A 14,824-nucleotide genomic window follows, 5' to 3' on the forward strand; every position below is an offset into this window, starting at 1 on the left:
GTCAGCAACCTCGAGAAATGATTGATGCAGTGAGTGACTTACATGCATCAATCTTGCTGCTTTCGCAGTAGATGCATCGCTCAACAAATTACGACCCACTACTTCGGTTAGCGTACACGCGTTGACTTAGCACTATACATTAGTGTCTTTTCACATACATCCCGCTCAACACAAAACAGGAGGAGGAGAAAGTGACCTTTTTTCAATATTAGTGGAACGCAGTAGCTAAAAACAGCTTAAACGAGCAATTTTTCTGCCAATCAGCATCTTACATAGAAATACGTAGTGCTTTGTGCCAGAGAAATTACCCATTCTAAACTCGCATGGCATCTTTAGAGGAAGTTATTTGGCACCAAAATGAAGAAACAGCTGCCACCTTAGGATCATCTCATGATGCTTTCTAATTAGCGAAGTTATTGAGCAACCGATTTTGTTTAATATCTGCGCGATAATTACACGCGGTGGTCCAAAAAGGTTTCATCGTGATATATTAGCACAGTTATGTAATGACAGCAAATGTTACCGCTTACATTAACGAAATGTTACAATCGCAGTCGTCCTCAAAACAGGTTTACATGTCGCAACAGCGACAAGAAGACCTATAAGTAGGGAGTAAACTATTTAGAACACACGAATCCTTACCAACTTGTTCTAAGTTCTCACACACTGCTCTGTATTACGACAATATCTCGTGTTTCAGGTCAACCATCTTGCTAATATTTACTATGATAAAGCGTGGCCGATTCGTTACCTATGTTATTAACCGCTTCAATAAATCCGAACACAACGAGGTTGGCTGAGTTTTAAAACTATTTGTTTCATATAGCCTCCATAAACATATCTGGTCAACGTCCAACTATATATAAGTATAGGAAATGTCCTTCAACTTGATCGGTCTAGACACATAATGCAGTGTACCGTATTTTCTTTTCCATCAGCATTCCGATTTTGACTTTTCGTTGAGGAAAATATGAATTCGAAGAGGTGGTCGGTGGGGTTTAAAACGTCCACTCCCGAAATCCCTTCATACCTCTCTCCTGTTCGTAAAGCGGCGCTTGTCAATGCTTATTGGTTGCGTTTTCAGCTAGAAAACGTCTGCCGACTATTAGTTTGAATGTTTAGTTGTCAGGATTTTTGTTCCTATATAATTCAAGATAAGTATAGAATGATGTAAGATAGCTGTCAATAATAGACACTCGTCATCCAATAATACGCTTTTCCTAATATTTCTCTGTGTTCTCCTTATCGTGTACCTTATTCACATGACAAATATGTAACACTGCCGCGGGGTTAGCAGTTCATTGGCAAAATACATTCTTCATCTTTTGTTCAAAGTTTTTTTGGGGGGATTTCGGTTTTTGTTGATAGTGTTATAGAAGGCACTTTGACAGCATCTTGGTGTCGTTGATGAGGTGACGTATTAACGCTTGTGGTGCTACAAGAACACGATCTATTCGCACAATGGCCAGCTAGACTAATGAAATGTCCTGAAAATTCATTCCGCGAAAAATAATGACGCTCTCTGGCGTTTGCCGTATACCGCGCAGCTATAGACTACTTACAAATTTCATTGCCGCAGATATATAGACAACATGCAGTATTGATCACAACGAGAAAACGGTTTAGACGGTCGCATTGCCGCTATTATCAATCAGCATTTCTGCTTATTTTACGTTAATCATACGGCAAAGCACGACGGCGGCGTGTAAATGGTCAGAATACCTATAGCGATTACTCAGCATGGAACTTATAAGGAAGAAATTCACAAAACAGTGATATAGCCATAGAGAAAGTTAGAGTGGTCCATATTACATAGTGATATACCGTTCATCGATCTTATGAAGGGGATAAGGAAGGAGCAGAAGAACCTCAGTCTTTTGTAGTTGGAAGGTGCAAGGCTGTTCTATAGGTTCGTGACGTATATACCTGGAATGCAGCAAGAGAATACCGCAGTGATTTTACGCCTTTATTCTGCAGATGATGCGACAGAAATATACTTCCATAGCGATTGATGGAGATGTATACGAGCCAGTTTTTTAGCATTATATTGCGAGACTCTCAAATGCTCAGCGCAGCGTCGCCAAGGCGAAGCAGAGCCTAAATTGAGAGAGCGAAATAGCCTGGCTGCTCGAGCGAGAGTCGTCTGCTTGGTTGTTCTTCGCGCAGACGAACCCCGCGAAGCAAGTTTTATGGTCGGGTTCTAGAAGCGCGTTTCGCGTTTTATCTAATGCGCGTTTATTGTTATTATTGGCGCAATCTTTTTTAACCTTGCAAGCACGACGCTTGTATTGCCTCCTGTTGCGTTTACATTTTGTATTGCCTCGAAGGCGCTGCTTTTAAATAACGCTCATATATTGAGGATACTCAACAATCTTTCTTCCTAAGTACCGATTGCAACTGCATGGTTTCTTGTACGGGAATACTACTGTGTTTATCGCAAATGGGCACTGTTTATGGATATTACTCGAACTTTTCGAAGCGAATAAAAACACAATCGGTTGGACCTTTTCAGAGCGCCGAATAAGGGCAGGGGTACTTCGCTCTAACCAGAAAAGCTTAGCAGACGACGCTCAGCCCAACAGCAGAAATTAATTGCTGTGATGCACAATTGCTTCGCATGCTTTTCCACCTTCGTCATCCGGCGCGGCAGCGCAAGAGTCAACGCCCGCGTGATACTTTTGAAGAATTGGCCGGCTGTACATCACCGCGCCGTGGTGGAAAGAAGGGAAGCAGAGAGGGAAAAAGTTAATGGCGGATGCGCGCTCGCTCAAGGTTAATTACTGGATGGACAGCCCTCAAGTCACACTTAAAAAAGGGAAGACAGCACGGTACTAAAGCACACAGGCAATACCGAGTAGTCTGGGTCAAAATATCGGTAAACCAGTCATAAGAACGACAAAATTCGTACATGCTTGGGTTGTTCGGAGGCTGCCGTGAAGGGATCTATGAAGCTACTGGTTTGCGTGCTACAAACACAAACAAGAAAATGTATCAAAACGGGTGATGCGAATATAACGTTTTCATGATGTTTCCATTCCGAAACTTAACACTGCACCAAAATATAAAAGTCGGACGGCAGTATACCATGAAGCTGCTGCTGGACAGTTGATGAAAGTGACGTAGCTATCTGAATGCAGAGATGTATACATAGTGGTGTAGCACTAAGCATTAATATAACTGCTCACCTCGAAGCGAAGATAAAGAACTCAAGTATAGGTTCATCCCCGAAACACACGCACACACGCACACACACACACACACACACACACACACACACACACACACACACACACACACACACACACACACACACACACACACACACACACACACACACACACACACACACACACACACACACACACACACACACACACACACAAATGGACCTCAGATCCATGCTACAATGACTGTTAGCACCATTTTACCTGAGTGTGGATCAGAGCACGCTTTCCAAACGGAATAGAAGGCGTTAACGCGATTAAAGGCCTGTGTAAAGCACATGTACGCTTCTGCGGGTGAAGGACGAGAATATATGTGTACTGACTGCATTCGAAACCTATATAATGATTTTAGTATCGCATTCGTTAGTCATGATATAATTTCTGAAGGGGTCCAATAGAATCTTTTGTATCGGGGGGAGGGGAATGATACTTGATGGTGTAATTAATACCCGTGAATATATACGTGCCTGAGCAGTGTGCACAAATATAGAGAACATGCAGTGCAAAGTACAAACGATATCATGCTGCGATACAAAATGCCATTGACACATGGCGGTGGTTATATGGGCCACACATTTTCCCCGTGAACATCGCTTAAACACCGGGGCCTCAGGGCCGTCGTCCGTATGAATAGCATCGCGGAGTATCACAAAGTGTCCTGCCCGCAGGCAAAAAGATAGATGGCCGAAACCAGATCCGAGCAGCAGTCCGCGCACCTGATGCATGGTGACTGATTGTCTCTTCTGTGTTTGTTCGAAGCAGTTGAAAGCGGCCGCAAGTTGTGAACAGCCTTTCGTATTTGCAGTTTTTATTTTATTACGCTCATAAAGGCTCATTTCTTGCGCCGAGGCTCGCATTCTACTGGGACGAAAACGACGCTAAAGATGAACACGCGTGAAACTTGACGCAATGCGTGGACACAGTTGCTGGGCCTATTCATTTATTTATTTTTATTTTCAACCGTGTGTAGCGTCGTACTGATTGCGTCAGGTATTTATGCGTCACGGGAAGGCAGACCTTCGCTTCACTCGAGAAACTATACAAACGGTGATGAGTTCGCTAACGTATTATACTATAGCTCTCACTTTCACAGTTGGTTAATGGAATTGAGATAGTATATTTCATTTAGGTCCGTCGCACCAGTCGAGATTAATTACACTAATTTCAAATTAACGACATCCTACGTACAAGTTAAATGAATACGTTCGCAAAGGATGAAGCTAAACGCATGCGCCGAAGTGCGCACAGAAAATAGCGCGAAACACGGCAGTTGCGAGCGGCATATAGATAGTGCACCATTCAGCGAAAAATAACAAAGGACGCTTTTTTATACTCTGTAGCTACATGCGCACTTGACACGTTCATTGCACCATCCTGCATGCATTGTCAGAAGGCACTATCGCCAGACAAATACTGCACGGCGCAGCGAAGATGTATACACGCGGGGGAGAACAAACGGCCTCCGCAGAGAGGAACTGCGTTACAAATTCTCGCGCAATTTCTTCTTTTCCCCTTTTCTGAGAAACGCAGTAGTCGGGGACGTTTTCAGGCAAGAATCTTACCATATATATTTTTTTCTTACGAATAAAAAAAGAGAGGGGATGAGGAGCAAGTTCGTATATTGGGCGCAATGCTTGGCTGGCAGATGTATACATGTAGACCTGGCAGTTGAAATCTTATAATGGACGAATGTATGCAGCCCGAGTCTTATACAGTACGAATTATACGTATATTACACTATTGTGTCTATTCACTGCGAGGTGCGAACAAATTGCATCCCCTCGCCTGATTCATTTGCGTTCCATGTGTAAATGTTTAACAGCAAGTGTGCATTATAAAGACTTTGCAGAGCTATAAAATACCGTGGCATATTGCACTCTTGACTATGCGAATACGTTACGTCAGCTGTGTAGCAAGCAACGTGACTGCGAAAGTGCGCATCGCCTTCGGGCATGCCTGTCGAGCTGACCAATTTTCGTGTCAGGCATTTTCGGACGAGCGCTGCACGATTGGGCATATAAAGGTTGCAATTGCTTCACGAAGCAAGGCTGCGCGTTCATTGTATAGAAAAGGAGCGGAAAATCATGTAATATCACGGCTACGTCACTGTGGGTTAGTAGGGTTTATACGTTGGCAACGTAATTATACTGACTAACGGTCTGGTCCATGTGATAACGTGGGCGTGTCTATCGCGTATCGCATTTTGCCGCGTATTCCCTCATGAGCATCTTGCGGCTATGTTTTGTGTCTAGATGCACATTGCACGCGGTTTGGAAAGCACGAACCTGACTGCTTACGTACTAAAAAACCGGAAACTATACCTATACTTATAAGACCCTCTGAATAGAATATTCCGTGACATTTCAAAATCTGCAGCACAGATTCGGGAGACCTAACTGCATTTTTCCCAGGCTGTTAAACAAGCTACGCCCATGAACAGTAACTGTAATTAGAGGCGATCATGGTTATTTTGAAAATACTGGTCTTTATGTAACATGTGTGATTAAATATGCGGTGTTATTCTTTTCTCATTCTCTGTTCTTATATATGCGCTTAAAAATAATTCTTCTAATTTATAAAAGTCTGCTGTTGATTTTGTTTTTTTTATCGCTGGTGTAGATTAACCTAGAAGGATGTTAGATAAGCTGTCTACCTATACAGCGCATGCGTAATCGTTCCGTTCAGTTGTCACTTTCTAAGTTGCGACCCTAAATTTTTAGATAAAATTTGTGTTTACTCGATCCTTGCGCCACGAACGAGGCTGACAAATGTCCTCTGATATCTCACTGTTGCCGAAGAAAGGCCTTTTTTTTTTCTTTTTTTTTCTAAACGAAAACTGTATTCGCCGAATATGTTTTCTCCCTCAAATTCGTTATTTCGCGCGCCTTTAATTTGCCCAAACAGTTATCACCGACAACGTTGAAAACTTGTGAAATTTGCATGCCTATTTCGAGCTTACTGCTGAGAACTTTCTTCAGTGAATCGTTGGCGATTGCAATACGAAGATGTCTTAACTTTATCTGAAAACATTTGAAGGCTATCTGTCCGAAGTGAACTTAATACGAGTGTTCATCGACACTTGCCCCCTGATCGTAAGCACCAAATATAAGCTTTAGTGCGGATTGTTTGCAAGGTTGATAATGTAAATCAAAGAAAAGTTATCAAATTGGGATAACTTTTTTTTTTTTTTTTTTTTTTTTTTTGTAACGCGTAGATGCCTCTTTTCATTATACTGGTGTTTTTCTAATAAAGCTTAGTTGCTATTGTTATAGCGCTCGTCCTGTCCATATCTCGTTTTCGTCTAAACCTCGCGGTTCCTTTCCTTCACAATATTAATTGTCGAACAACTGGACCAAAACTTTGGCTTCTTGGCGGAATAATTTTGACAAATAACAACGTGAAAAGAAGTAAATGTTGAAATGCTGGAACACTTCCCTGACACAAGTTTTACATTATATTTATTTGTTATTATACTTAAAAGACCACCGGAAAAAAATATCCCCTGACATTTTAAAATCTGCAACACCTGACAAGAGAAGATGCTATTTGTGTCCCTGTGCAAAAATCGGGGCATGCGGGTTATTCTTGCTACGGAGTTAAATATGAAAAGCAATCGAATAGTTATGCTAGAATTATTAAAGAAGCCATATCTCTGTGCGATGTTTAGCATAACAAGTATACGGTTAAGAGACCTTCGCTGCCTGATGGAGAAACAGGAAGGAGTCGACAGTAAAGCGAAGGGTGCTAATTATTTACGATCGCTCGCAAAAAAAAAACCTTGCGCATGTCCCTTTCAGTGACAGGGAAGATGACGAAGTGCATGACGAAAAGATTGCGCGGCTGAGAGCTTATACTTGTCACCGCTGCTGAGTCAAAAAACTCTATAGGGTCTTGCCTACACTGTAAACCAAATCACACCCTTAAAGGTGCACTTCGTGTCTATAACTCACACCCTCCGGAACAGGTGCACTGAAGTACTAATGCCCCTTTTATTTTGGTGCAGAAAGCAGCACCGCACCCATTAAAAGGGTGCATCAGTATTCAATGCACCCCTTCTGTAGGGTGTGAGTTATAGACAGAAAAATGCACCTTTAAGGGTGCGATTTGGTTTACTGTGTAGATTAGCCGACTGCGTTAGAAATTCCTCTTTCCATTGATCTTATATAGTTATGCAGAAAAAGAAGAGGCATATAGAGCGACCCACACACATTACGCAAAGCAATTATATAGTATTCAAGTTTCCATCTTGTAAACCATGAAGATATGAAAACCACACCTATATCTCGGAATTCTTGCGAGAAAATGAGACGGGTTGAGGAGTTGCTGTGGCGATTTTGTTTTTAGGAATGTGAGCAGATTCAATAAGAGACAACGCAGAATAAAACAAGGACACAAACGCAATCTGCCCTGTATTGAATTTCCATTGTGTCCCGTCTTCTGATTGCGCTGTTAATTCATACACAACATGGATTGTGAGAGAAAGAACGCTAGCAGACGACGGACAAGGATGAGGACGACACACATTCGCATGTTTGTGTCCTCTTCATCCTTGTCCGTCGTCTGCTAGTGTTTTTTATCTGACAATAATTAACCAACTCGCCCAGCAATATACCTTGCACAACATGCATTGCTAGCATTCCAATGCTAACAATGCATGCACCCAAATACGACTTCATTGTGTGTGTAGAAGTTCCAGAAAGAAGAATACAGTATGAGCTTACCATCATTGCAAAAAAGACACAAACCATAATGTATATTTCTCCGACAAGCCCTATTTATGCACTGAGGTCAACGATTTAATGCATACATTAGCTTCAAAAACAATGTGTACATAACCTCTTTCTTTAAGTATAGGGCGCGCCTCCCGGGCAAACCGCCTTTAATTATGTGAAACAGACTATTCGCCTCATTGGACACGTTTTTGATTTTCTTTGGGGCCATGCATATGTTAAGGGGAATTCTATATCTTTGCACACATTCCCACTTCTTTTTTGTACGCGCGCACTAAACGTTTATATTTCCCCTTCAGCCGCACTGCACAGACGCACAAATACTAAAAGTACGGTCATTTGTGGCGTTACAGGTAGTAGAGCACATCACGAGCCGTTATGTCATCAGTGGGACATATATGCAGAATGTGGAGGTGAGCTCAATCCTTTCAACACATGCATTTTTTTTTTTGACCTGACGCAACACGGGACCGTTATAGTGACTGGAAAAATACGTGCGTAGAGACACACAGCGCAGCCAGAGAGAGAGAGAGAGAGAGAGAGAGAGAGAGAGAGAGAGAGAGAGAATGCAATAAGAACATCGTGTCCTATCCTATGACATCTGCACCGCATATCACGCATTGCACACCCACACCCCTGATATAGGTATACGGCATTCACAAACCTCCACGTTTCCCTGTACAACGCCGCCACCACTGTTTCTGTTGCTGCAGCAGCAGCAGCTGCAGCTGCCAATGCAACGCGTACTCGCGTATGTATAGAGGCGTCGTCGTCTGCAGCGTCCGACAACGGAACGACGGAGGCGATTCATGTGCGCCTTGCCAAGCGTCGTGTGCGCGGACACATGTCGCTGTCATTGCGCCGTCAAATCCACCACGTGCGAGCTCGACGGGAGGGACCCCCCTCACTCCATATCGCGCTAAGACTTGGCTGCAGCGAGGCATTCTCTGTGACGTGCGGCCGCTGCAGCGCCTCGCTTATATTACGCCGGCGTTTTCCAGACGGCTCGGAGTATCCGCAGCACTGCGCCGATTGGGAATACGAAGCCGTTTTGAAAAGTGAGACGTGTGATTTGACGGAGGAGGATCGTCGTGCGGACGATGGACGGTGGTTCAGCCGCGCAGTATGTATGCTTACATATGCATCTGAGTTCCTCGTGCACTTGTGTATAGGCGCACATATCCGATTGCAGGGTATTTGGCCTTCTGTCTTCTTTTTTATGCGACGTATATGTGTAGGCTCGATGCTGGCCGACACTGCTGCCGCGGCTTTCTTTGCTCTCCGCACGCGTGCACGGATCAGTGATTTTATGAGCGATCGTCAAACCACATGTGGACGCCTGTCCTCACGCGATGCCGTTGTGTAACTGGAGCGTTGGGCGGTATATACGCTATATAAAGTGTATGCGCCTCACCTTTCTCTGTGGGCCTGTCGACTGTGCGTCCGTGTATGTTTGTGTGCACGCGTGTACATGCGTGAGCAGAGTACAGCGGTATAGCATGTATAGTATCTCAGGATGGACACTTTTCACGAGTGCACGGATGGCTTGCTTTCATGTGGCAATGCAGAGTTTAATATTGTTAGCAGACACTCAAAGAAATTAAGGGAACTAATTTATTGAGGTCGCATTAGGAAATTAGGTGGAATGTCAGTCCGCAAGACGAACGCGCCTGTGCGTCCGTTCTATCGCTCGGTCTAGCTCGGTCCAGCTTCGACTGACTCTCTCGGGATTCACATTTCGCACCTTCACATCCGTTCTTCCCACGGTTCCCTGGTACCGGCACATACACCAGCCACACACACGTCAGAGATGGCTCGCTCTCTCTCCTCATGTGATCTTGCTCTGCGGTTTCGTTTGCTGCGCCGACGGCCGTGAGAAAGTTTGTTTTAGCCTTGGCTGGGCGCGGTGTCGGATAGCGGCGTCAGCGTTCGATGGTCAAGGTAGACAATGCCTAACCGGGCGCTTTGGTCGGCGTAGTCGGCGTAGCGCTGACAATATCAATCGGGGACCGTCGTTTGTTGCGTTTGTTGACTATGTAGAGGCGGTCAAATTTATACTATAGTCTGTAAGTTTATCACACGTGATTGTTTGTGATAAATCAAGAACGATGCACTATGTATAGTTGGCAGCGAGGATGTGCCAAGAGTGGAAGAAATTCAAGAGGTTTTAGGATGAACAGATGATATTGCAAGCTTTGACATTGCTTTTTTCGCACAGGTCGTACATGTTCTTTTTTTCTCGTCGTTCCTTTTACTGCGCTCTATATCTGTGACATATCACAGTTAACATTCAGGGCAAAGTTTCACGGCAAACGAAAAAATAAAATATTACTCACAGCAGATATGATGTATCATATAGCAATCAGGTATACGATGAAAAGGACAAAAATCACAGTAGCTGCAGTCTGTTACACTTGCATACAATTAAATTGTTCGCTGAAATTCCGTCCACATTCATGACCACCATGGCACTGTATACCTCTGCACCACACAGACAAAAAAGTTGCTCCTTAATGAGTTGAGTTGTATGCTACAGGTAGGATTAGCCTTGCTTATTCTGCCGGTAATTGCTCCACCGAGCGTCAGTTGTGTTAAAAAAAAAATCATAATATCTGTGAAAATTGCTTCACTGTGCGCACAGTCACTTATAGCAGTATATTCCACTCCAGCAGCCACCATCAATGCACACATTCACTCCCAGTATAGTTAGTCCATTGCAGCAGTCACCATCTATGCACACATTCGCTCACACTATAACATAGTCCACTCCAGACATCACCATCTACGCACACATTCACTCACAGTATAAAACATAGTCCATTCCAACTGTCACCATCTAGAGTCAAGATCAGTGTCCTCCAGAAATTATAAAAAGCGTGAAGCCTCCCTTCTGCATGCGTGGTCCTTAATGCTCTTATTGTTAGCAAAACAAAAAATGACCACAATACAAAATTATAAAAACGCAGTGGCGTCGATCATTCTGACTTGTTTAATAAATGAGACATTGAAATGATTTGTTTATTTCACTCCAATGTGAATGCATGGTCAGCGGAGTAGCACTGCAGTATCTCGAGGGCCGCAATGAATAAAAAGTAGACCATTGTTTTTAGTTCGCTTTAAAATACAAACAAAGTTCCGTATTGCGATTCCAAATGGAGGGACTTGTAAATAAAGCATTTCGGATTGTATTACAGTATAATCGGCTGGGATCACGGGTGTTTCGCGCAGGAAAACGCGGCCGCTTCAAGTTGCATTCATTCGCGAGAGTATACGTCGAACCCGAGATACGCGAGAAAGCGGACAGTGAAGTCCGCATTGGTGTGTATGTCAAGCATTCCGACGCTAGTAAGCACGGCGGTCTCATGAACTTTCATTGAATGCATGCATGGTTTGCGACATAGGGGCAGTCACATATAGTCATTGAAATCGAGAACGAGAAATGTTTACGTCGGCGAAATGTTTCGTGAGTCACGAGTCGAACGTTTGGTTTGGCGCGACCTTTCCGGCCGCTGTTTCGAACTTTGTAACTTTGGAGCTGCGGGTCACGGTTGTCAGCTAGATCCTATTGTTGTGTCCTATGTACTGGACTTCTATAAGTTTGCATGCTTTTCTCTTCAGGTCGCAACGTCTGACAGCGTTCTTTCAACAGTCAACGTTTTTAAACGGCGTTATATTTCTGTCAAACAAACAGAAACAGCAAGCTGCGTAGTGTTTTAGAAGTGGTCACCACGTTGGCGCAAACGCTAAGCAAAGAAATATGGCGGAGAAGTAAATTTACTAAAAGAGTTTAATAGTTTAGCCATTGCCATCCACACGCATTTAATCCGACAATCGATCGACAGGCGGTAGCCACCGTTAATAAGAACAAGGGAAATGTATTTAAAAAAATAATGTGGGAGAGGCAGCAAACAACTTGTGACATGCAAACTATTATACAACAATTCATTATCCACCCTGTTCATAAAAAAGCAGCAATTTTTCCCATCATGCATGTAATATATATGTAACAAAAGTCTCCACAGGTCTCCTTTCGGGTGGGAAGCGCGCCAAGAAAATTTATCAGGCTATAAAGACGCCGTTATGGAGGATTCCGGAAATTTAGACCAACTGCATTGGGTTCTTTAACGTGCACTGACATCGCACCTTATTTTTGACCGGCGCCTTGTTTTTCGCTTACACCGAAAGGCATCCTGATGCGCAGTAGTCGAGCACCCTAAACAGCACCATCGCGGTGGGACGCTGCGAATAACTATTTCCTTCCTAATTACACAGCCTTATTTCCGGAAAACATATAGTGGTCTATATGGCGGGCCTATAGCGATATTTTCTTTGCGGCTTAATGCTCATTGTGTTTGGACGGATGGAAGCAACTTTATTTTAATAATAATAATAATAATAATAATAATAATAATAATAATAATAATAATAATAATAATAATAATAATAATAATAATAATAATAATAATAATAATAATAATAATAATTGGTTGACAGGAAAGGAAAAGCGCTGTATCTGCAACACTGCGTTAAAAAACTTCTACGCACCGATCGTGATTTCATTATGGCTTTTTGTGGGTATATAGTTGTCACAGCTGGGTGCAAAGACGCATGAAAAAAGCAGACAAACCGCGAAATAAAGGAAGGGTTGGACAGAGCAACACCAAAAAGTGTAATAATACCAATAGGAAAAAACAAAAAACAAAACCTTCAACTGAGCGTTCAGAATGTGACAGAGAACTTTAGCACGCATGGTGTTCGCTGCGATAGTTGACGCCTTCAGCCATCACTAAATTTATCACCTGAGGCAGAGGCCAATCAATAAACCAATCGTTCGCCCGCCAGTCGGCGGTGCGCGCGCGGGGATATAACGAAGCCGCGCAGGGCCGGCAACGAAGGAAGCTCTCCGGAGGGAAACGAGTCGCATTTTGTCATACATCGATCGATCGCACGGGGAAGGAGGGGGTTTCGATTTTAATACCCGCGGTACACTCATCCGTAACTCGGAGCCGAAAAAAAAAAAAAAAAGAAGATATCGATCTCACTTTTTGATGCCTGCGACAGCGAATTGCATTATATGGGAAGCTCGACTTGTCAATATTTTATTGCTTCCGCTGCTGCGCCCGCTTGCGTCGATATGTACGCTATATATGAAGTGATGAACTGAACATAACTTGCTTTCTTGCTTTTTTTTTTTTTAATCCGCGCTTCATTCAATGTGTCGATGCACGACACTATCTATAGGCTACATCTATAAGAGAGGTTCTAATGAACCCATGGCAGAGATGTGTAATAACGCATCATATATATGCGTCGATAAGAGAGGCTCAAATATACCGTGGCGTGGTTGTGTAATATAGCTTGACATTTCAGTAGGGGCACGCCTTTACATAAACCAAAGTGATCTCTGTTCGCACGGAGTTTATATGGTACATAATACACATAGATGTGTCGGATCAGGCTTTAACCATTAATCAGGCTTAACAGTTACGTCGGCGTAGTGGCCAAAAACCATCTTTGCCAACTATGCTGACATCAGCATGCAACATTCAGCGGCATTAATAGGAAGTTAGGAACACGCAAAGTTTTCGAGGTATCATGAAATAAATGTTTGGCTTGTAATATGGTATATGAACAATGACTATAAGGAGCAGCCACAATCTGCTAACTGTGCATGCAGATGACTCGTTTTGGTCTCTACTTGTCTACGATTGGTGAAATAAGCCTCCGTTTCAACCCACTTTACTTTGTTTTGTCTCGAAAACCCCATCTTCGTGCCCTCTCTCGCTCCCTTTGATTATATACTCATACATCACGCAATATTTCCCGCGTTTCTGGCGCATTTCTCCACTGAAGTACAAATTGCGATAGGAAGTTGCGTAAGGACACTGGCACAAGACTGCGCTAACCGATAAACGAAATCCTTACCGCCTGTGTCTTGGACATTTTGACATGTTTTTCGGAAATATTTCTTCTTCAGCATGCATCTGTGCTACAGAGGCAGATTTTATGGCCGGATATATACCAATCAGATGAAGGCAGACAGAGAGATGGACGTATTGCTCCGCTAAATATCGTGTAGAGCTTGAATAACGGTTCCAATTGGTTTCTATTTTCAACCAGGGGCGAAATTTCAAAACTGGTTAGACTAGAGCGCGCGCAGGTATTATGAAACGGAGAACCGACATCAACTTGACGTATACAGTGATACAATGTTGAGTTGCAATATGAAATGACGCGCCATCGGGTCTCAATGATGCAGGGAGGTCCCATAGAAGGCTGCGTTCTATGCATGCAAGTAAAAAATGCTGGCGTCGAGTGAAATTGATGCATATATATATATATATATATATATATATATATATATATATATATATATATATATATATATGTATATATATATATATATATATATATATATATATATATATATATATATATATATACAAACTCTGTTACAAACTCTGTTACAAACTCCACACACTCTCAAAACTCACTCTCATGTTATATATATATATATATATATATATATATATATATATATATATATATATATATATATATATATATATATATATATATATATATATAACGTGAGAGTGAGTTTTGAGAGTGTGTGGAGTTTGTAACAGAACGGCATACGCCTATGACCATATCGGTACGGCAACGAAAAAAAAAAAAAATCCTCCATGCATGAAACAAAAGCAGGCAAATAAATAGAATACGGACAGCGCGGGCTATGAGTCTGCATGCATCACGTGCACACGCAGGCGCAGGGTTTAAAGGTCCAAGATTTAATTGAAGATGATCATCTTGGCGTTCCAACGATAAATTGTCCCACGAAACGATGCTTGCCGTGACTGGAATAGTATA

At 42.7% G+C, this 14,824-nt stretch overlaps 1 protein-coding gene across 5 annotated transcripts in view; it reads left to right on the forward strand.

Annotated features, from left to right (window-relative positions):
- The window catches only part of lab (labial), a 74,009-nt gene that overhangs the window by 19,895 nt on the left and 39,290 nt on the right, over positions 1 to 14,824 (forward strand). The gene's annotated exons all lie outside the window — the stretch shown is intronic.

This window comes from Amblyomma maculatum, chromosome 6 (genome assembly GCF_055883805.1).
Source record: "Amblyomma maculatum isolate TAMU_Amacu chromosome 6, ASM5588380v1, whole genome shotgun sequence".
Lineage (NCBI taxonomy): Eukaryota > Metazoa > Arthropoda > Arachnida > Ixodida > Ixodidae > Amblyomma > Amblyomma maculatum.